The sequence below is a fragment of the Procambarus clarkii genome, chromosome 83 (assembly GCF_040958095.1).
Source record: "Procambarus clarkii isolate CNS0578487 chromosome 83, FALCON_Pclarkii_2.0, whole genome shotgun sequence".
NCBI classification, from domain to species: domain Eukaryota; kingdom Metazoa; phylum Arthropoda; class Malacostraca; order Decapoda; family Cambaridae; genus Procambarus; species Procambarus clarkii.
In genome coordinates, this window is record NC_091232.1 from 24,094,533 (window position 1) to 24,117,427 (window position 22,895).

Sequence of the window (22,895 nt, forward strand, 5' to 3'; positions counted from 1 at the left end):
GACAGACCAGTTGACATAAAGCTACCTCATGCCAGCAACTATAATCTTAGATCTAAAGCTTTAGTCTCTACTGTGCACACACCCCAAGTCCACTGTCTAGATGCTAACGAGATTAACTACCCAGTTGTGAGTCTGACACATGCAGTTTCATATGTTCCTGACCTTCAGTCAGAGCCAGAGTTGTATAGTGCTCTTGAACTAGGTGTTAATATTGGCAGAATGTGTAATTAAGTGCAGTCATCGTTCCGTTTTTGTTTCGCCAAACCAGAAAACTATAGTCTCCTGGACGAAGGCGTTCTCTTGTTTGTTGCCTTACTTCCCAGTACTTCGACCTCGTGTCCTATTAATGTCGTGAAAAACATTTACTTTTGCAATGCATTTATTTTTTCAACTTTGTTTTGTTTCTTAATCATATGCCAGTGTGAAGTCTACTGTGCCATTTGTATTGTTACAGTTCATGTCTTCAAGAGTTTTCTTAGTGTTCTAGCAACCACATTAAGGCCAAGGATTCCTGACAAGGAATAGCTCCTGTCACCCTAGAGTTGACTGACTGACTGCTGTCACCAAGATGTTAGCCTTCTCGGTCCAGTCCTTGTAAATATTTTATAGTGTACATATTTGTTTTCTTTCTTAAAATATTAATTCATTGTAGTTGTTAGGTCATGCTCGTGATCCATTTAGTTTCAGATGAGTGTCTTGTATTATGTCCATACACATGTCATTGACACAAGATGTGGATAATGTTTTGGACACAATATTTTCTGAGTATGTATTGTTCATACCTGATGATTAGACCTGCATATTTTCTTCATGCTCTTGTTCTAATTAAGCATTGTTACCATCACCTTTTGTCACAAGATGTTTCACTGAGTAAGACTATGTTATAAGTTTTATGTGAACATGCCAAACTGTGTCAGTATAAACGCACACCTGTCCTGTCATTTATTGTGTTATTTGATCTTTTACATTGTAAGACATTAAGCAAGCCACCGAGGTCCTTCAGAATCTATGTATTAGATAGCCAGAGATTTGTCGACAAGGGACGTCGACTTGGTAGTGTGTCCGAGAGGTGTCAGTCTTCAAATTTAAGGTTGGAGTATAACCAATCACAGAGGCGGTAGGCCTCTGACGTCACACACCATAGAGCTGGTGGGTGCCTGCTCAAGTGGACGGCACCAGTACTTAGCCAGGACTAGAGTACGTAGAACCTCGTTCATGCTGGACCTATATTATTATCTCTTCTCAATAAAGTCCTGTGAAGCAATCTAGTGTGATCTCTTCAGTCCCAAGTAAGAGCCATCTCCAATACTCCAACCAACAAACAATAAAGTTGAATATATCTTGTATTTAAACACTTACTGTTAAACCTTGTAATGTAATGCTGCCGAACCTTGTATTGTAACATTTACTGCATCACCTTGTATTCTAACACTGCATCACCTTGTATTCTAACACTGCATCACCTTGTATTCTAACACTGCCACACCTTGAATTGGTACGCTTACTGCCACACCTTGTGTTGTAACACTGCCACACCTTGTGTTGTAACACTGCCACACCTTGTGTTGTAACACTGCCACACCTTGTGTTGTAACACTGCCACACCTTGTGTTGCAACACTGCCACACCTTGTGTTGTAACACTGCCACACCTTGTGTTGCAACACTGCCACACCTTGTGTTGCAACACTGCCACACCTTGTGTTGTATCACTGCCACTTCTTGTATTATAACACTGCCACACCTTGCGTTGTAAATCTTACCACTACACTTTGTATTGTAACACTTCATGCCACACCTTGTACTGTTACCCTTACTGACACACCTTGTGTTTTAAAACTTACTGCCACATCTTGTGTTGTAACACTTACTGAAACACCTTGTATTGTAACACTGCCACATCATGTATTGTAACAGTTACTACCACACCTTGCATTGAAACACTGCCACCCCCTTGTAATGTAACCCTGCCACATCTTGTATTGTAACAGTTACTGCAACACCTTTCATTGTAACACTGACGGCCATACCTTGTTTTGTAAAACTTACTGACACACCTTTTATTGCAATACTTACTATTTTACCTTGTATTTTAATAAATTACTTCCATACGTTATATTGTTACACTTACTGCTACACCTTGTATTACAACACATACTGCCACAGCTTGTATTGTAACATTGCCACACTTTAAAGCACTGCCACACCTTGTATTGTATCACTTATTGTCCACTTTGTATAACAACACTTACTGCCACACCTTGTATTGTAACACTAACTGCTACACCTTGTATTGCAACACTGACTGCAACACCTTGTATTGTAATACTGCAACACCATGTATTGAAATACTTCCACACCTTGTATTGAAGTACGGCCACACCTTATATTGTAAAACTTAATGCAGCAGGTGGTATTCTAACACAGCCATACTGTGAATTGAAATATTTACTGCTACAACGTGTATTGTAACACTTACTGCCATGCTTATAATTTATCGTTCAATATTTTAAAAGAAACTTGGCTAAGTAAAGGCTATATCCAATTCTACTACTTAGCTGGATATAAAGCCATTCACAATTGTAGGCCTAATAAAAAAGGTGGCGGCTCACCTATATTACCGAGATACATTTATCTGCAACAGTGTCATTTGTGATAGAGATGACTACTGTGAATATACTTTTGCTCAGTTTACAATTAAATCCCTTAAATCCTCCTTGACTATTGGAACCATCTATACATTTCCCAATACTAACATAGCTTCATTCTCAGATAACCTAAGGAATCTTATTATAAACAACAATCTCAACAAAAACCATTCATTCTGGGAGGAGACTTCAATATTGACCTGGGTCAGCAAAATTGCTCTCAAGTTTACTATTTCTTTAACAGCATGAACTCCTGTATGCTAATCCCCACAATCACCAAACCTACCCGAGTCACTCAAACATCAGCCACTACCTTGGATCACATATGGACTAACATAACAGCTCCCCTTGTATCTGGTATAATCTACGACAGAATAACTGACCACTATCCTACCTTTCTCATAGCAAACATGAACATAACACCACCAAAAAGCAAAAAACTTACATTCAGGTTGCACAGTGAATCAGCTTTAGGCAATCTTACAAATGCACTTCACAATATTAACTGAGATTCTGAATTTAATAATTCTCAGGATATACATTCATTAGCTAACCTCTTCCTCTCCAAAACTCTAAGCCTCTGCAACCTTCATTGTTCCCTTCTTACCAAGCAAGTAACTGACAAAAGATTAAACAATCCATGGCTCACAAGTGGCATTCTCAACTCAATCAACAAGAAACATGAATATGAAAAGAAACTTAGGATTGGCCTAGTTACAAAGGAAGTAGTTAAAAGGTGCTCATCAATGCTTACCAGTGTCATAAGAAAGGCAAAACTTTCATATTATGTGAATAGATTCAATGAAGCAAAAGGCAACATGAAAAGCACATGGAAAACTATCTCTAGTATCCTAGGAACTAAACAATACTCACATAACCAAATAAAACTCTATAAGGATGGGTATACACCGTCAGCTGATTTATAAATGGCAAATGAATTTAATAGCTTCTTTTCATCGGTTGATATTAATCTTGCCAGAAAAATCACACAGACTCAGACACATATTACCACATATCTCACAGGCATATATCCAAACTCTCTTCTCCTTTCACCAGTCAGCCCGGCAGATGTTGTGTCCATCATACAATCACTAAAAACCAAGGCAGGGAACACCAGTGAAATTCCGTCTATTGTATACAAAATCGCCTCCCATGCCCTTGCGCAACCCATAGCTATACTGTTCAACAAATCCATAGAGTGTCATACCTTCCCTGATATCATTAAAAAAACAAGAGTAACGCCAGTCCATAAAGGAGGCAATCTGGCGGACATAAACAATTATAGACCAATATCAAATCTACCCATTCTATCAAAAATATTTTAAAAAATTATCTACAAACAGCTCTATTCCTACCTCCTAAAATTCGACATACTCAGCCCCTGTCAGTTTGGCTTCCGGTCCCAAAAGAGCATCAATGAAGCAATCATTAGTCTCCTTGACGTAATCTACTCAGCCCTTGACAAAAATGAGTTTCCGATTGGACTCTTCATTGACCTAAAAAAAGCCTTTGATACTGTTAATCACAACTACCTCCTACTTAAAGTCCAGCATTATGGAATCCGAGGCCTTGCCCTGGACTATATCCGATCCTATCTTAGTGACAGATACCAGTGTGTAACCTTCAATGATACAACCTCTTCCACTCTACCAATAACCGTTGGAGTGCCACAGGGCAGCATCTTGGGACCTCTACTATTTCTTATATCAATGATCTGCCTAATGTCTCTAATATTCTTAAACATATATTGTTTGCTGATAATACTTTCCTCATCTATTCAGACCCCAACCCACATACACTAAATAATGTTGTGAATAATGAATTAAAAAAGTCCACTTATGAATGTCAACTAACAAACTAACACTAAACATAGAAAAGACCTACTACATCTTATTTTGAAGCAAATCATCGAATGTAATTCAGCTACAGATAGACAACATTAATTAACATCAGTAATAAAAATGGAAAGTTTCTTGGCCTATTCCTAGACAAGAGACTGAACTTCAGCACCCAAATTCAACACATAACTAAGAAAGTCTCTAAAATAGTTGGCATACTCTCCAAAATCAGATATTATGTTCCTAATTCTACTTTCCTCTCACTATAATATGCACTAATCTATCCCTATCTTAATTATAGTATCTGTGCATGGGGTCTACCGCTGCAAACCACCTTAAGCCCATCATCAACCAGCAAAAATTGCTATCAGAATAATAACAAACTCTGCTTTCAAACAACCCTCGGCTCCCTAGTTTAAATCCCTTAACTTGCTAAATATTTAATCCCTCCACACATTCTCTTGTATCAACTACATTTACAAAACCCTGTTCTTAAATGCAAACCATGCTCTGAAACTCTCCCTGGACAGATGTAATAGGACCCATTACCACCACACCAGAAATATATCTTTGATATCCAAGGTTCAAACTTAATCTGTGTAAACACTCTATGCAAATTAAGGGACTTAGTCTTTGGAACTCACTCCCTAGTGAATTGAAAAGCTGTCAAACTTTTGCCTCATTCAAAAAAAAAAATATCAAATTTCATCTTCGTAGTTTCCTACACTGAGCTTTAAATTTGCTTTGTATCTAGTGTTAACCAATCTCCCAATCTTTATGTACTTAATCCAAACAACTTTATCATTGTGTTCATTGCTGTCTTCTTTTATGTTCTAGCCATTAGCTGTATTGTGCCTACTAATTTTTGTTAAACTACCATTCAAGCTGTCATCGCAATCAATCTGAGCTACCTATGTACTCTAATATACCTACAATTTTCTCTCATCTTTTATTTTTTTCTTGCTATGTAACTGTTATCATATTTATAAATTTTGCACGTATTTACCTACTTAAAATTTTCTTAGTTTAAGGACCTGCCCGAAACGCTGCGTGTACTAGTGGCTTTACAAGAATGTAATTATTATGCTATGTATCCTCACAATCCCAATGTACTTTCTTGTATATATATATATATATATATATATATATATATATGTCGTACCTAGTAGCCAGAACGCACTTCTCAGCCTATTATGCAAGGCCCGATTTGCCTAATAAGCCAAGTTTTCCTGAATTAATATATTTTCTCTAATTTTTTTCTTATGAAATGATAAAGCTACCCATTTCATTACGTATGAGGTCAATTTTTTTTAATTGGAGTTAAAATTAACGTAGATATATGACCGAACCTAACCAACCCTACCTAACCTAACATAACCTATCTTTATAGGTTAGGTTAGGTTAGATAGCCGAAAAAGTCAGGATAGGTTAGGTTAGGTAGGTTAGGTAGTCGAAAAACAATTAATTCATGAAAACTTGGCTTATTAGGCAAATTGGGCCTTGCATAGTAGGCTGAGAAGTGCGTTCTGGCTACTAGGTACGACATATATATATATATATATATATATATATATATATATATATGTCGTACCTAGTAGCCAGAACGCACTTCTCAGCCTACTATGCATGGCCCGATTTGCCTAATAAGCCAAGTTTTACTGAATTAATATATTTTCTCTAATTTTTTTCTTATGTAATGATAAAACTACCCATTTCATTATGTATAAGGTTAATTTTTTTTATTGGAGTTAAAATTAACGTAGATATATGACCAAACCTAACCAACCCTACCTAACCTAACCTAACCTATCTTTATAGGTTAGGTTAGGTTAGGTAGCCGAAAACGTTAGGTTAGGTTAGGTTAGGTAGGTTAGGTAGTCAAAAAAACATTAATTCATAAAAACTAGGCTTATTAGGCAAATCGGGCCTTGCATAGTAGGCTGAGAAGTGCGTTCTGGCTACTAGGTACGACATATATATATATATATATATGTCGTACCTAGTAGCCAGAACGCACTTCTCAGCCTACTATGCAAGGCCCGATTTGCCTAATAAGCCAAGTTTTCCTGAATTAATTGTTTTTCTCTAATTTTTTTCTTATGAAATGATAAATCTATCCATTTCATTATGTATGAGGTAAATTTTATTTTATTGGAGTTAAATTTAACGTAGATATATGACCGAACCTAAACAACCCTACCTAACCTAACCTAACCTATCTCTATAGGTTAGGTTAGGTTAGGTAGCCAAAAAAGTTAGGTTAGGTTAGGTTAGGTAGGTTAGGTAGTCGAAAAACAATTAATTCATGAAAACTTGGCTTATTAGGCAAATCAGGCCTTGCATAGTAGGCAGAGAAGTGCGTTCTGGCTACTAGGTACGACATATATATATATATATATATATATATATATATATATATATATATATATATATATATATATATATATATATATATATATATATATATATATATATATATATATATATATATATATATATATATTAAAAATTACCGAAAAAGTAAGATTAATAATTCTATCACGAATTTTCTCAAATTTCGTACATTTCTTTTCACTGTTGGAGGTAATACAAAAATCAATTCTCCAAAATTCATTTTTATTTCTAGTCTGACGCGACACGAGCGCGTTTCGTAAAATTTATTACATTTTCAAAAACTTTAGTTTACAAATACACAACTGAATAGAACTTACACATCTCCGATTTTGTTTATATCTACATTTGAGTGAGGTGGATGGGGTGAGGTGGCATTAATAGGGTATTAATTTCATCAACACAAGACAGAACAAGAGGTGGCATTAATAGGGTATTAGTTTCATCAACACAAGACAGAACACGAAACAATGGGTATTGAAATGGAAGTGATTGTAGAAAGCCTATTGGTCCATATTTCTTGATGCTTCTATATTGGAGCGGAGTCTTGAGGTGGGTAGAATATAGTTGTGCATTAATTGGCTGTTGATTGCTGGTGCTGACTTCTTAATGTGTAGTGCCTCGCAAACGTCAAGCCGCCTGCTATCGCTGTATCTATCGATGATTTCTGTGTAGTTTACTAGGATTTCTCTGGCGATGGTTTGGTTGTGGGAAGAGATTATATGTTCCTTAATGGAGCCCTGTTGTTTATGCATCGTTAAACGCCTAGAAAGAGATGTTGTTGTCTTGCCTATATACTGGGTTTTTTGGAGCTTACAGTCCCCAAGTGGGCATTTGAAGGCATAGACGACGTTGGTCTCTTTTAAAGCGTTCTGCTTTGTGTCTGGAGAGTTTCTCATGAGTAGGCTGGCCGTTTTTCTGGTTTTATAGTAAATCGTCAGTTGTACCCTCTGATTTTTGTCGGTAGGGATAACGTTCCTATTAACAATATCTTTCAGGACCCTTTCCTCTGTTTTATGAGCTGTGGAAAAGAAGTTCCTGTAAAATAGTCTAATAGGGGGTATAGGTGTTGTGTTAGTTGTCTCTTCAGAGGTTGCATGGCGTTTCACTTTCCTTCTTATGATGTCTTCGACGAAACCATTGGAGAAGCCGTTGTTGACTAGGACCTGCCTTACCCTACAGAGTTCTTCGTCGACTTGCTTCCTTTCTGAGCTGTGGCTTAGAGCACGGTCGACATATGCGTTAACAACACTCCTCTTGTACCTGTCAGGGCAGTCGCTGTTGGCATTTAGGCACATTCCTATGATCGTTTCCTTAGTGTAGACTGCAGTGTGGAAACCTCCGCTCTTTTCCATGACTGTTACATCTAGAAAGGGCAGCTTCCCATCCTTTTCCATCTCGTAAGTGAAACGCAGCACGGAACTCTGCTCAAATACCTCCTTCAGCTCCTGCAGATGTCTGACATCAGGTACCTGTGTAAAAATGTCGTCAACATACCTGCAGTATATGGCCGGTTTCAAGTTCATGTCGACTAAGACTTTTTGCTCGATGGTTTCCATGTAGAAGTTTGCAAACAGGACACCTAGGGGAGAACCCATGGCGACCCCATCTACTTGCTTATACATGTGCTCATACGGGCTCAAGAAGGGTGCCTCTTTAGTACAAGCTTGGAGTAGTTTCCTTAGAATATTTTCTGGTATGTCAAGAGGAGTACAGGCCGGATCACGATACACTCTGTCGGCTATCATCTCGATTGTCTCGTCCACAGGTACGTTGGTAAACAATGATTCTACGTCCAACGAGGCTCTTATCCCTGTGGCCCGTGTGCCCCGCAGTAAGTCAACAAATTCCTTTGGAGACTTCAGGCTGAAGGCGCAAGCGACATAAGGAGTCAGCAGGCCGTTGAGTCGCTTCGCCAGTCTGTACGTGGGTGTGGGTATCTGGCTGATGATTGGCCGAAGGGTGTCTTGACATTTCCATACGTATATCCAGGTTTATATTCCCCAATAATCTTTGGCAGGTGGAGTCCGGATTTCTTGATATCTGACGAAGTGAGAATAGGATTAGAATATGGCAAAGGAGCACTATTATGGTCCTGAAAATGGTTATGAAGATCAGGGAGGATTTCCGAATTGGAAAGCGCTGACTCAGTGTCAGTGCTTTCGGGAGGAGAAGCAGGGAAGGTCTCACTGTGGATGTATGGACTTTTAAAGGAAGAATATGTTATCAATACAGTGGGAGGAGTACCGTTATATAGCTTCAGGAGGTTGACGTGGCACAACTGGGTCTTCCGCCGTCTATCTGGAGTCTCTAGAACGTAGTTGTGGTTGTTTCTGCACTCCTTGATGCGGTAGGGTCCTGAAAACCTGTTTTGAAAGGGAGAACCTGGGATAGGGAAATAGGCCAGCACGAAGTCTCCCGGTTTAAATTTCCTTACTTTGCTGTTCTGGTCGTAATGAGTCTTTATCCTCTCCTGTGCTTTCAATAGATTATCGTTAGCAAAGTTATGCACCTTCTCTAGAATGTGTTGTAGGTTTTGAAGAAACTGGGGCACACTCTGATGCTCACTGAAGGTGGCATCACGTAGAGAGTCTTTAAAAGCTTTGAGAGGAGTACGGCACTTACGTCCGTAGAGCATCTCATAAGGAGATACTCCTAGAGACTCATTGGGAAGACTTCCAAATATACACATTATTAAATCTATTTGCTTATCCCAATCCTTAGAGGTTTCATTGCAAAACTTCTTCAGGAGTGATTTAATAGTCTGATGACTACGCTCAAGAGAACCCTGTGAAGCAGGATGATAGGGGCTGGAAAATACCTGTGTGATGTTGAACTCTTCCAGTGTCCTCTTGAAGAGATCACTGGTGAAGTTGGTGCCACAGTCGCTCTGAACCTCCCTTGGAAATCCATACTGATTGAAGATCTTCAATAAGTGTTTCACCACCGTAGCAGCCGTAATGTTCTTTACTGGAACTGCTATGGGGAATCTGGTGGTAGGACACAGGATGGTTAGTATATAGGCGTTGCCAGAACTGGTAAGAGGTAAAGGACCAACACAGTCTATAATAAGTCTGTAGAAAGGTTCTGCAGGAACCTGGATGGGTGTCAGTGGTGCTCTGGGGATAGAGATGTTCGGTTTACCTGCCATCTGACATGTATGACACTGTTTGACGCTATTTACCATACCTGGCCAGTAGTAGTCTTGACGGATTCCGTGGTAGGTCTTGTTAAATCCATAGTGCGAGAGTGCTCCGTGGGCCAGGTGTAGAATAGTGGGCCGCAGGCTAGCAGGAATCACTAGTTGTTCGACGTTGGCCCAATCGTCCTCCTCCTTCAGTTTACTTTGTCTGTATCTGCGGTAGAGCAACTCGTTCTCTAGAAAGAACCCAGGAATACTGTCAGGTTGAGTCTCAGCCTGGAAGAATAATGGTGTCAAGGTAAAATCTTCCCTCTGTAACTTACGGAACTCCAACGTGGTAAGATTCGGAGGTAGTTTCTGAGGGTCTTGAGGGACAGCGGTAGCAGTAGAGTCAGCTGGCTGTGGTCGTGCAGCTTGTGCACGGGTGGTCACTAAAACCGGAGGAGAAACTTCATCACTCTCTTGAACCTTTGCTTGAACATACTCAAAGATGGGATTATCCATTACAGAGGTACACACCTGGGGTTTGTCCATGACGATCAGGTTGGTCGGTTGCAGGTCTTCTGCCAAGTCGTTGCCCAGGAGAAGTTGCACTCCAGGCATGGGAAAAGGCTTTTCCCCGATGGCGACTTGGACTTCACCGGTCACGAAGGGACAATTCAGGTGGACTCTGGCGAGTGGATAAGGAGTGGTAGCAGTGAGGTCAGTGATGAAGACGGTTTCTCCGGTGTAGGCGATATTGGGCACAGCTGATATCAAAAGGATTGATTGAAGAGCCGCTGTGTCCCTCAAGATCTTCAGTTTGAAACGTCCCTCCGGATCTGAACCGTTAGTAGAGACAGTTCCAGGATACAGGTGTTTACTGAAGAGAGATAGATCATTAACATGAACACCAACATTCATCACAGGCTTACCGGACTTAGGAGGAGTCTGTTTGGGTTTAGTGGATTCAGTATTACCTTTGTATTTATACTTACCACATTTATCTATGGTATGTCCATAGAGTCTACAATACTTACAGTACAATTGCGAGCCAGCTTGATCGGTACTCACTTTCTCGTAACTGTACCAAGACTTCTTACTGGAAGGTGGTTCTGGTGTCAGCCGGTGGATGAGGCTGTAAGTGTCAGCCGACTTAGCACACTTTAGGTAGTCGGTCTCTTCTTTATCTGCTAAATATAAACGGACAGGAGGAGGCACACGCCTCAAGAATTCTTCAACTAGCATGAGGTTGACGAGTTCTGCAAAGGTAGAGACATGTGCTGCTTCCAGCCATTTCATAAAATATCTCCTTTTGGTATTAGCAAATTCTAGAAAGGTGGTGGTACTTGCTTTTAGGTGGTCACGGAATTTTCTTCGGTAGCTTTCGGTGCAGAGAAGGTAGGCGTCCAACACTGCTTGTTTCAGAGTCTGGTAGTCATTCTCAGACGCCAAAGTACTGAGTGTAACTGCAGCTCTACCTGTGAGATGTACTCTGAGAAGGGTAGCCCATTGGTTGGCAGGCCAACTAAGTTGATTAGCAAGGGTCTCAAAGGTGGTAAAAAATACGTCGACTTCTGTCTCTACAAATGATGGCATTAACTTACTTGCATGTGAGATATTGAAACTTACAGGAAGACTGGCGGTAGCTTGCTGGCGTTGAGTGAGGTGTGTAGTTTCCAACGCGAATTCTTGTTGACGACATTCCATAGCCAGAGCTGCTTGTTGTTTGTCATGTTCGCGTTGCATCTCCAGGTGGCGTTGTTTTGCTTCAAGCTGTACTCGTTCACGCTCACGGAGTATTGCAATTTCACGTTCTTTTTCTTCTTTCCTCAAGGCAGCTTCTCGTTCTTTTATTTGTAGGGCTTCTTTTTGTTGTTCTCGTTTGATCTTGGCCAGCTCTAGTTTGAGTTTCATCGTTGCCAAATCAGGTTTATCTGCAATAGAGTAAGTTTCGTGAGTTTCAGAGTCAATCTTACCTTCCTCTAAGATATAATCCAGTAACAGGTTATGTAGTTCATTTTTGTTGGCTCCATGGGGAACATTTAGTCGATACTCATGTGCAAGAGTTTGTAATTCGGTCCATTTGGCACGACTTAAGTTCCCTATTTCACCTGCTGGATCTGCACGGAAAGCTTGGAGACGAAACATGGTGAAATTAGCAAATAAATGTACAACGAATATACTGTTGTGATATGGTGAATGTCAGAAACAGGACAACGTGACAACTGGTACCTATCCTGTGGAATCTTTAACAATTAATGTTAATTTCAAGATGGTAAATGATTAATAAATCAAGATCGCAGGAAATCTTGTATCCGGTACTCAATGTAAGAGGATAAGGGCAAGAAAATCCTACTAAGTAAGCGAAACTGAGTTTCTAAAACAAATGAAACATTTAATTGCCTCAAAAGGGAATTAGGTAGTCCAAGAATGTAGGCATACCTTGCCGAGTCTCTATAGGACATAAGCAAGTTTTTCCCACTGAAATGAAATATGATACTTACAGAATTAGCGAACTTTTGTGCTCTGAAAAGAGAAAGCTAATTCCCTACCTAGGTAAATGTCATCATCTCTGACCGACGTGTAGGGGTGCGAGGTGTCAACTGGTGACGAGAACTGCTGCTGAGGTCCCAATTCAGCAACTAAAGTTCGTGCGAGAGGAACTATGGCCCTCTTTATCCTTCTACCGTCGGATTGCAGAAGATTAGGTGCTCTTGACCCGGGGACAGACCACAGTACCAGGGTACCAATATGATGATCTGCCGAAAATATGAGAAATATCCTAGGGACAAAAGATGGTAAACACGAGTAATAACACGGAGGGAGAGATGACCAATTAAGAGAATGACTGCGGCCTACAGTCACCACGTAATCCAAAGTTGTCTCACCTTCACCATATGCTACTCTCGGAATGCACAATACACACAGCACCATATGAAAATAAAATTGAATATTGAAAATAGTGAAAAGCTACTGTACCAAAGCCAAGTACGCTTACCACAAATTTACGGTCTGGTACTAGTACCTGAGTGAAGCTCCTTGGACAGACCCCCATGAAATGTGACGGTAAAGTGTTGGAGTGTTGATGTTCGGCAGTCCTCCAATGGCAGGTGGCAATGCCTTGTCAAACTTACAGAAAAAAAGAGACTGCTTGCCTGTTTGTCTGTGGTAAGGTAATGGGAAGACACACAAAACACAAAATATAAACAATGAAACTTTAATTACTTTCGAAAACAAGATATGAACAAAGACAATCCCTTGGCTTACATAAAATTCAAAACAAGTCAACAAACAAAACAACATGAATAATTAATAGGTGTGAAATTTACTCTAAAACAAAATAAAGTGCAAGACAATAATAATATTAATCAGGTGCTGAGAATACTGGCTTGAGCTGCCACCTTCCTTAGTACACGACAGCCAGGGCTTAGTCTACCAGAGAGAGATGTCAACTTCTAAGAGCACAGAGATATTCTGAGGAGTACGGCGTGAGCTGGCCCAGACGTTGACTCAGGTAGAGGGCGTGAGTGCAGGTGCAGGTGCGGCGATACACCAGCCAATCAGGAGCAGGCAGGCGGAGAATGGGTAGTTTGCTCGTTGACGACGGGCTTAGCCGGCGTGTCGGGTGGTGCAAGGTACGCTTTGCTTTCTGGGCAAAACGTTTTGTGATACTGGTGGACGTATCTTCAATATAGTATCTTGTACTTGTAGAATGACGTGAATGATATAGGAAAGAGCAGGCTCAATCTCTCTTGAAAGAGATTATCGTCACTATATATATATATATATATATATATATATATATATATATATATATATATATATATATACATATATATATATATATATATATATATATATATATATAACCCCGACAATATATATATAACCCCGACAATATATATATATATTGTCGGGGTTTACTCGGGTGAACAACAGTACACTCAAGGTCACTCACCATAGCCCTGCGGGTCTTCACTCTATCCTCGCGGCACCACTGTACGCCAGGAGATGCCCGCCCCGTCATAGGGCTCTACTACTAACCACAAGGTCGCCAACTGGTGTTTTCGGTGTCCAGTAACACGTCAGTGGTTTTGTTGAATTGTGGTAACGGTGGCAAGGACACACTCAATAGATCTGATATCAGGCACTCTCTGCTTTCAGGTATTACATAGCCACAAGAAATATGGAGGGGATGATATAAACACCAATGAAGTTTGTATTTTACTTAAAACTCATTCAAAGATATCACAGGATTATATCAATAAGCAAACAGCTGTTTCAGGCAGGAGTCATTCGTTCCCACATATAATATGAACTCACTAAGCTGGCAACACTCCCCCTCTCGTCAATGTCAAAATCAGCTGGGCAACTACCCCCCGCGCAAATGTTACTTTATCTGTTTGCTTGGCGTGACGCGCCAATTTCTTTAAGTTCTCAAAGATCACTAGAAGTTCGAACACACAATATTTGCGACAATAGCACATAAATACTTCGCTACACTGATCTTGTGCTCAATCAAACATTTCTATATTAAAGGTGACAATAATTCACTGTCATGGTATTACACACTGCCCTTCATTTAATGATAACGGATGCAAGTATAGATCACTGGAGTTCTCAGTAATTCCTTCCATGGGCGATAACACAATTAATCACTGCACACATGAATGATTATTCAATACACGAGCATAGACATATATAATGATAATAACATAGTTACTGGGCACATAGCCTAACTCCCAAATACTGGCATAATTATATATATATATTCTCTCACTATATGATCACATTAAAGTCTCATGAAAGACATTCTCAACACAGTAAATTCATCAATTACTCCGGGTGCCTGCATACACCAATAATAATCGTAAATATCGTGAGTACTCTTTATAGTACCACTCTGCACACTGGTGCCTTACTGTGACATAGGTGAGCCTTGCTCACGACATACAAAATACTCAGGCTAAATAATATAGCTGACTAAAGGGGAATTGGGAGGGAAACTAGAATCACCTACTTCCACCTATCCTCCGATGAGAGTTGAGTTGTAGCTCCTGGTCCTGGCTCCTGCCTCGTGTAGGGAACGCCCCCACACACACACTGTCGTGTCCTCCAGGAACTCAATCAACGTCCCACCGTAAGCGCGTCGTCTCCATGCCTTTTCACTGCAGGTCCGTGCTCCTCCTCGACTTCTTGTAGGGTTGGAGTCGGTCTCCCGGCCGTCGACTTCTCCTCCCAGCTACGGCTGCCCGCCTACGTCTCGGCTGCAGTCGTTCGGATTCCCGAATAGTTTTCTTCTTCCTCTGCTTCCCAGTGGCTCGGTTCAGCCACTACGCCATCACAAACGGGTGAACTGCCTCAGACGTCGCATACGTCACTGCACAGACTTCACTTCTTCTTGCACAGTACCTGTCCTGGAGCACTTGTTGCTCAATATCCGTCGATTTCCTCTCTGGTTCAACACTTGAACGAAGGAAGACCTCACAGAGTACTGGCAGACTTCGGGTGACGCGTAAAATCCACGGGAGCGGGAAACAACTGTCAAACAGACAGGACCAATCTTCACACGTCCAACCACCTTGACGTGTCGTGTCAGACTGATTCCCTCACGGAGGATTGGCTCATCCACTACGTCATCACTGTGGAGCTATCAGCCGTCGCATACGTCGCTGCCTAGACTCCACTCTTGCACAACACCTGTTCCTGGAGCACTTGTTGCTCAATATCCCATCAATTCCTTCTTCGGTTCAACACATGAACGAAGGAAGACCCCACAGGTGTTGGCAGACCTCGGGTGATGCGTAAGTCCTCCGGAGACGGGGTAAACTGTCCAACTGACAGGACCCCCCAGCGCACGTCCGACCTCCATGACGTGCTGTCTTAGACTGATGGCGCCAGCGCGGCGCGATGACCGGACCCCCCTTCCTTCGTGATGTCATATTCGCCACGGGAGGTTTTCATTGGCTCCCTGTGCCCCGTCGCTGTCGGTGACCAATCTGGTGTCACTGACGTCACACAGTTTTGGCAGGAAAACAGAAGAGCCAGCGCCATATTGGCTTCCTAAAGGGCCTAAACCACAGGCCAAAATACTCTTGTTTTATAAATTTCTCGGCCCGTCGAGAACACTACATTCCCCCACATATACCAAACTGATGCCTGCGGCGTAGAGAACGCTCGGGTAAAGTGGACATGACTCTTACTGCAGGCGTGGGAGAAATATAAGGGGGGGAATACCGTCACAATATATATATATATATATATATATATATATATATATATATATATATATATATATATATATATATATATAAATGCCTTGTATTGTAATATTTACTGACAAACCTTGCATTGTAACACTGCTACAACTTGTATTGTATCACTGCCACCTTGAATTGAAATACTGCCACACCTTGTACTGTATCACAGCCACACCTTGTGTTTTTACACTTCCTGCCAAATTTTGTATTTTTACACTTATTGCCACATCTTTTATTGTAACACATACTGCCATACTTTGAATTGTAACACTGCCACACCTTGTATTGTAATATGATACCTTGTATCATAACACTTTCTGCCACAGCTTCTAATGTAACACTGACACACCTTGTAATGTAACAGTTACTCAATCTTTATTTTATTGTAACACTTACTGCCCCACCTTTAATGTAACAATGACTGCCTCACCTTGTTTTGTAATTCTAACTGCCAGATCTTTTATTATAATGCTTACTGTCACTCTTTTTATTGTTACACTTACTGCCACACCTTGCTTGAAACACTGTTTCACCTTGTATTGTAGCACTGCCACACCTTGAGGAGGTACTACTAACCTTATTGTATTGAAGCACTTCCTCACATTGTATTGTAACACTGCCACACCGTGTACTGTTTCATTGGCACACGTATTGTGTTGTAACACTTCCTGCCGCACCTTGTGTTGTAACACTTCCTGCCACACCTTGTGTTGTTACACTGCCTGTTACGGCTTCCTTGAGCTGGTATCCGGTTCACGTCACCTCTTTGGACATAAAAGTCATTAGCCGGACAGAGACTATACAAGGAGAATATTGGATGGTAACCTCTCACCGTGGAACTGTGAAATGTAATCGGATGCACACTCTAGATGGCGTTGATATAATTACGTCACTCACTAGTGGACATCATCATCGACCCCACCTCCTAACTGAGGTATGAAACAGGAGCCTTTCTCAAACGCAACACTTCCACCAATAGATGGCGTTGTCTTCGTCTCACTTAATGCCTTGGAGTTGGAGTGAAGGTCCGTAGATGGCTTTGATATCGCCACTCCTCACTTGATATCGTATTACTGCCACACCTTGTAATGTAACACTTCCTGTCACACTTTGTATTAGAAAACTTACTTCTACACCTTATATTGTAACACTTAGTGCAAGGCCTTATATTGTACACGGTGTGGTTCCAAGGGGTTGTCATAGCCAGGGGGTGGTAATGGGGGGACGAGCTCCCCATGACCTTTAAAATGCTCCTATACGGCATGCATCTCAAATAGCCTTTGACAACCGAGTCCAACTCCTGGCCTGCACGGGTGGCTTAGTCTAAGTCCGGCGGAACTGCTTTTTACCGACAGGAGAAGGGGCGAGGGCGTGCCTCTGGCGCCTTAAAACCAGCTGCTCCGGGTAGATGGGACTCGATAGCCTGGGAAGGCAGCCCATCTAGGGTGAGGAAAACCCTGATTTTAAACCTCCGCTGCCTTGCGGCCATACCCCATTTTTGGGATAGGCTTCAGGAGTCAACCTTGAGGAAAAATCCGGAGTTGGAGCCCCTAAGACAGTTCGTTGTTGACGTCGACCTCGTTCTGGCAGCTCTTGGGACGTTGCTGGAACTATGTGTAATGGCATTTGCCTTTCTATTGGATAATTTCAGCAACGTGGAGAGGGGGGACCTGCTGCATGGGTAACAGCTTCTCCTCCATATCTACCTACCCAGGCTTTGCGCCCTGGAGAGGGCACTCCAGCTTCGCCTCACAGCGTCGAACCAACACGGGAAGCGACAGTCTACCGGTTTTAAGTCTTCTGCTCGATTGGCGAAGAGTGTGACGCCAGGGGTTGCTTCCGACGGTGGGAGGGGTCATCGCGCCCTACTGGGCAGCTACCACCCGCCTCAAGCTGAGCAAACCCCAGCCAATAAGGTGTTGCCTCGCCACGGTCCGTTAACCTCACTGGGTGCGTGGGGTTTAGGGTGAAAATCGACAAGCGGCCCGACAACTTTGCACCAAGCAATACCAAATCTAAGAAGAAAATATCAACTGCCCTAAAGCTGGGCACATGGAACGTCAGGACACTGACTCCAGGTTTCTCTGCCCGAAAAACAGCAATCATCGATAGAGAGCTGAGTAAACTGCAGATGGATATTGTTGCTCTCCAAGAGACCAGGCTCCCTGGATCAGGATCTGTGAGAGAGAGGACCTTCTCTTTCTTCTGGCAAGGATTATCACCTGATGAGACCAGAGAACATGGTGTGGGATTTGCCGTCAGGAATGCATTGTTGGGACACATTATGCCACCGATGGGGGAAACCGAACGAATTCTGTCTCTGCAACTGCATTCCCAAACAGGACCAGTCAATGTAATTAGTGCATATGCACCAACCCTGACTTCTCCAGCAGAGACAAAGGAAAAATTCTACGATGACCTCAACAGAATCATAGCGAGAATCCCTGTAAAGGAGCCACTGTTCATCCTCGGCGACTTCAACGCCAGAGTGGGTGCCGAGCACAACATTTGGCCCACTTGTCTGGGTCAATTCGGCATAGGGAGGATGAATGAGAATGGGCAACGTCTGCTAAAACTCTGCTGCCTTCATGGTCTTTGTGTCACCAACACGTTCTTTGGCACAAAGCCTCAACAACGAGAATCTTAGAGACACCCCCAGTTCCAAGCACTGGCACCAGCTTGACCTGATTCTTACCAGGCGTGCAAGTCTACCCAGCGTCAAGATTACACGTAGCTACCAGAGTGCTGTCTGTGGCACCGACCACTCCCTGGTAAGTAGCAGGGTCAAGATGCAACCAAAGAAGATTCATCACTCGAAAAAGGCGGGTAGACCTCGCATCGACACCACCACGACCCGCAACCAGGACAAGGTGGAAGATTTTGCACGCATGCTCGAGGAAGCTCTCCCTGGCCCAGCTGGGGTCACTGCCTGTAAAAGATGGGAGCACTTCAGAGACGCTGTGTTCAACGCTGCCATTTCCACCTTTGGCAAGAAGACCAGCAGGTCGGCAGACTGGTTCGAGGCTCACTCGGAAGAGATGACACCTGTCATCGAAGAGAAGAGAAACGCCTTGGCAACCTACAAAGCCTGCCCAAGTCAGCGCAACTTACAGATCCTTCGGGCCTTCCGCTGCAAAGTGCAGCAGAGCGCCAGGCGATGTGCTAACAACTATTGGCTCCAGCTCTGCTCCCAGATACAGACTGCAGCGGATACAGGCAATGTAAGGGGAATGTATGACGGCATCTCGGCCCAATCTAGAGGAAGACCGCTCCTATGAAATCTGCCACTGGCGAGGTGATTCAGGACCAGACACTGCAGCTGAAGCGCTGGGTCGAGCACTACTCTGAGCTATACGCCAGGGACAATGTGGTCACCGAAGACGCCCTAAGCGCCATTGAGTGTCTGCCTGTGTTAATGGAGCTCGACAGCGAACCGACCCTCAAAGAACTCAGCGATGCCCTAGACTCCCTTGTTTCTGGTAAAGCTCCTGGCAAAGATGGCATTCCTGCTGAGACCTTGAAGTGCTGCAGAGGTAGCCTGCTCATGGAGCTGCATGAAATTCTCTGCCTCTGCTGGGAAGTTGGAGAGGTGCCACAGGACATGAGGGATTCCAACATCGTCACGCTGTATAAGAATAAAGGTGACAGGAGAGACTGCAACAACTACCGTGGAATCTCTTTCCTCAGTATTGTCGGAAAGCTGTTTGCTCGCGTCGCATTGAAGAGGCTCTAAGTACTTGCAGAGAGTCTATCCAGAATCACAATGCGGATTCAGAGCTGACTGATCCACCATCGACATGGTCTTTTCCCTCAGACAACTGCAGGAGAAATGCAGGGAACAGAAGCAGCCACTTTTCGTAGCCTTCATAGGTCTGACGAAGGCCTTCGACTTCGTCAGCAGGGATGGCCTGTTCAAGATCCTCCCCAAGATCGGATGCCCACCCAGGCTCCTCAGCATCATCAGATCTTTCCATGAGAACATGAGGGGTACCGTGGTCTTTGATGGCCTAACATCAAACACCTTTGTCATCCGAAGTGGAGTAAAGCAGGGCTGCGTACTGGCTCCAACCCTATTCGGGATTTTCTTCGCAGTTATGCTGCGGCACGCCTTCGGATCTGTCACGGAAGGCATTTACCTCCGGACCAGGTCGGATGGAAAGCTCTTCAACCTCGCCAGGCTGAGAGCCAAGATGAAGGTTCGGCTGAGGTGTCTGCGCGACTTCCTTTTTGCCGACGACGCAGAAGTCACTGCCCACTCAGCCGAAGACCTCCAACGATGTCAGATAGGACTCCCTATCTGACATCGGCATCTCCGATTCCAAACTGGAAGTCGTTCACGACTTCGTTTACCTGGGCTCCACAATCTCTGACTCCCTCTCTCTTGATACGGAGCTAAACAAACACATCGGTACGGCATCTACTATCATGTCCAGACTGACAAAGAGAGTGTGGGCCAACAGTAGGTTAACTGAGTATACTAAGATTCAGGTTTACAGAGCCTGTGTCTTGAGCACTCTCCTTTATGGCAGTGAGTCTTGGACACTCCGCGCCCGTCAGGAAAGACAGCTGAATGCCTACCACATGCGCTGCCTTTGACACATCTTGGACATCACCTGGCAGGACTTGGTGACAAACAACACAGACTTGGGGAGAGCAAGAATCACCAGCATGTACACAATGCTGAAACAGAGACGAATGCGCTGGCTCGGGCACGTTGTGCGAATCGGCGACGGTAGGATCCCCAAGGATCTCCTGTACGGAGAGCTGATGCAGGGAAAGCGTCCAACAGGCAAGCCCCAGCTACGGTACAAAGACGTATGCAAAAGTGACCTGAAAGCCATGGACGTCGATCTTGCTATATGGGAGACACTGGCTGCAGACCGTTCAGCCTGGGGGCAGTCTGTTCAAAGAGGTCTCTCCAAGTTCGAGGAGTCACTTGCCCAGGAATCGGAGGCAAAGAGACAGAGAAGGAAAGCCGGTAGCCAGGAAGACAGACCAGAATCGGACTTCGTTTGTGCTCAGTGTGGGATGGACTGCCACTCTCGGATTGGCCTCATCAGTCACACCAGGCGCTGCACCAGGATTGACAACTAGGGCGCAACTCCATAGTCTCCCGAGACTGAAGGATGCCTACTACTACTACTACTACTACTACTACTACTACTATATTGTAACACTTACTTGTATTCAAGTACCTTGTATTCAAACACTTATTGCCACACCTTGTGTTGTTACTCTGCCACACCTTGAATTTTAACACTTCCTGCCACACCTTATATTGTTCAACCTCCTGCCACACCTTGTGTTGTAACACTTCTTGTCACACCATGTATTGTTAAACTTATTGTCACACCTTGTAATGTTACACAGCCACACCTTCTATTATTTCACTTACTGCCTCACCTTGTATTGTAACACTGCAATGCTTTTTATTGAAACACCTACTGCCACAAACATGAGTTTTAAAACTTACTTCCATATCTTGTGATGGAACACTTACTGCTACACTTTATATTATAACACTTTGTGCAACGCCTTATATTTTAAAACTGCCTCATCTTATATTGTAACACTTGCTGCCACAGCTTATTTTGTAACATTTACTGCCACACTTTGAAATTTAACACTGCCACACTTTGAAATGTAACACTGCCACACCTTGTATTCTAGTACTTTCTACCATATCTTGAATTTAAACATATTACCTCACCTTGCATTATAACGCTTACTGCCACACCTTGTATTGTAACACAATACAATGTCACAATACTTTCTGTCACTGCTTGTAATGTAACACCTTGTGTATAATGCCACGTCTTGTGATGCAACAGTTACTGTCAATTTTTATTGTAACATTTACTGCAAATCCTTTGTTGTATCAGTTACTGCCAGACCTTGTTTTGTAAAACTAACTGCCAACATTTACTGTAATACCTACTGTCACACCTTGTATTGTAACACTTACTTCACCAGATTAAATTGTTACACTTTCAGCCACACACCTTGTTTTGTAGCTTACTGCCACATCTTGTATTGTAACACTTACTGTCAAACCTTATATTGAAACACTTACTATCACACCTTGTACTGTAACAATTTCTGCCAATCCTTGTATTGTAACACATTCTGTCGCACTTACTGCCACATCTTTTATTATAATATTTACTGTCACACCTTTTATTGTAACATTTACTGCCACATCTTGTATTGAAATATTTACTGCCACATCTTGTATTGAAATATTTACTGCCACATCTTGTATTGACAATACTATTTACTGCACATCGTCACTTATGCTCACTTTGTATTTACTATCTCCCCCCCCCCCTTGTATTGTAACTCTGCTCTACCCTTATCATAACTCTTTCTGTCATATCTTATATTGTAACACAGTCAGTCCTTATATTGTAATATTGCAATACCTTGTATTGTAAAACTTACTGCCGCACCTTATATTGCCAAACTTAATGTAACACTTAGTATCGTAAAACTTACTGCAACCCCTTGTATTGTAACACTGCCACACCTTCCTTTAATTCAAACACTTACTGCCGCACCTTGTTTTGAAACATGCCACACCTTCTATTCCACATTTACTGCATCACGTTCTATTGTAACACCTAGTGCTTCACCTA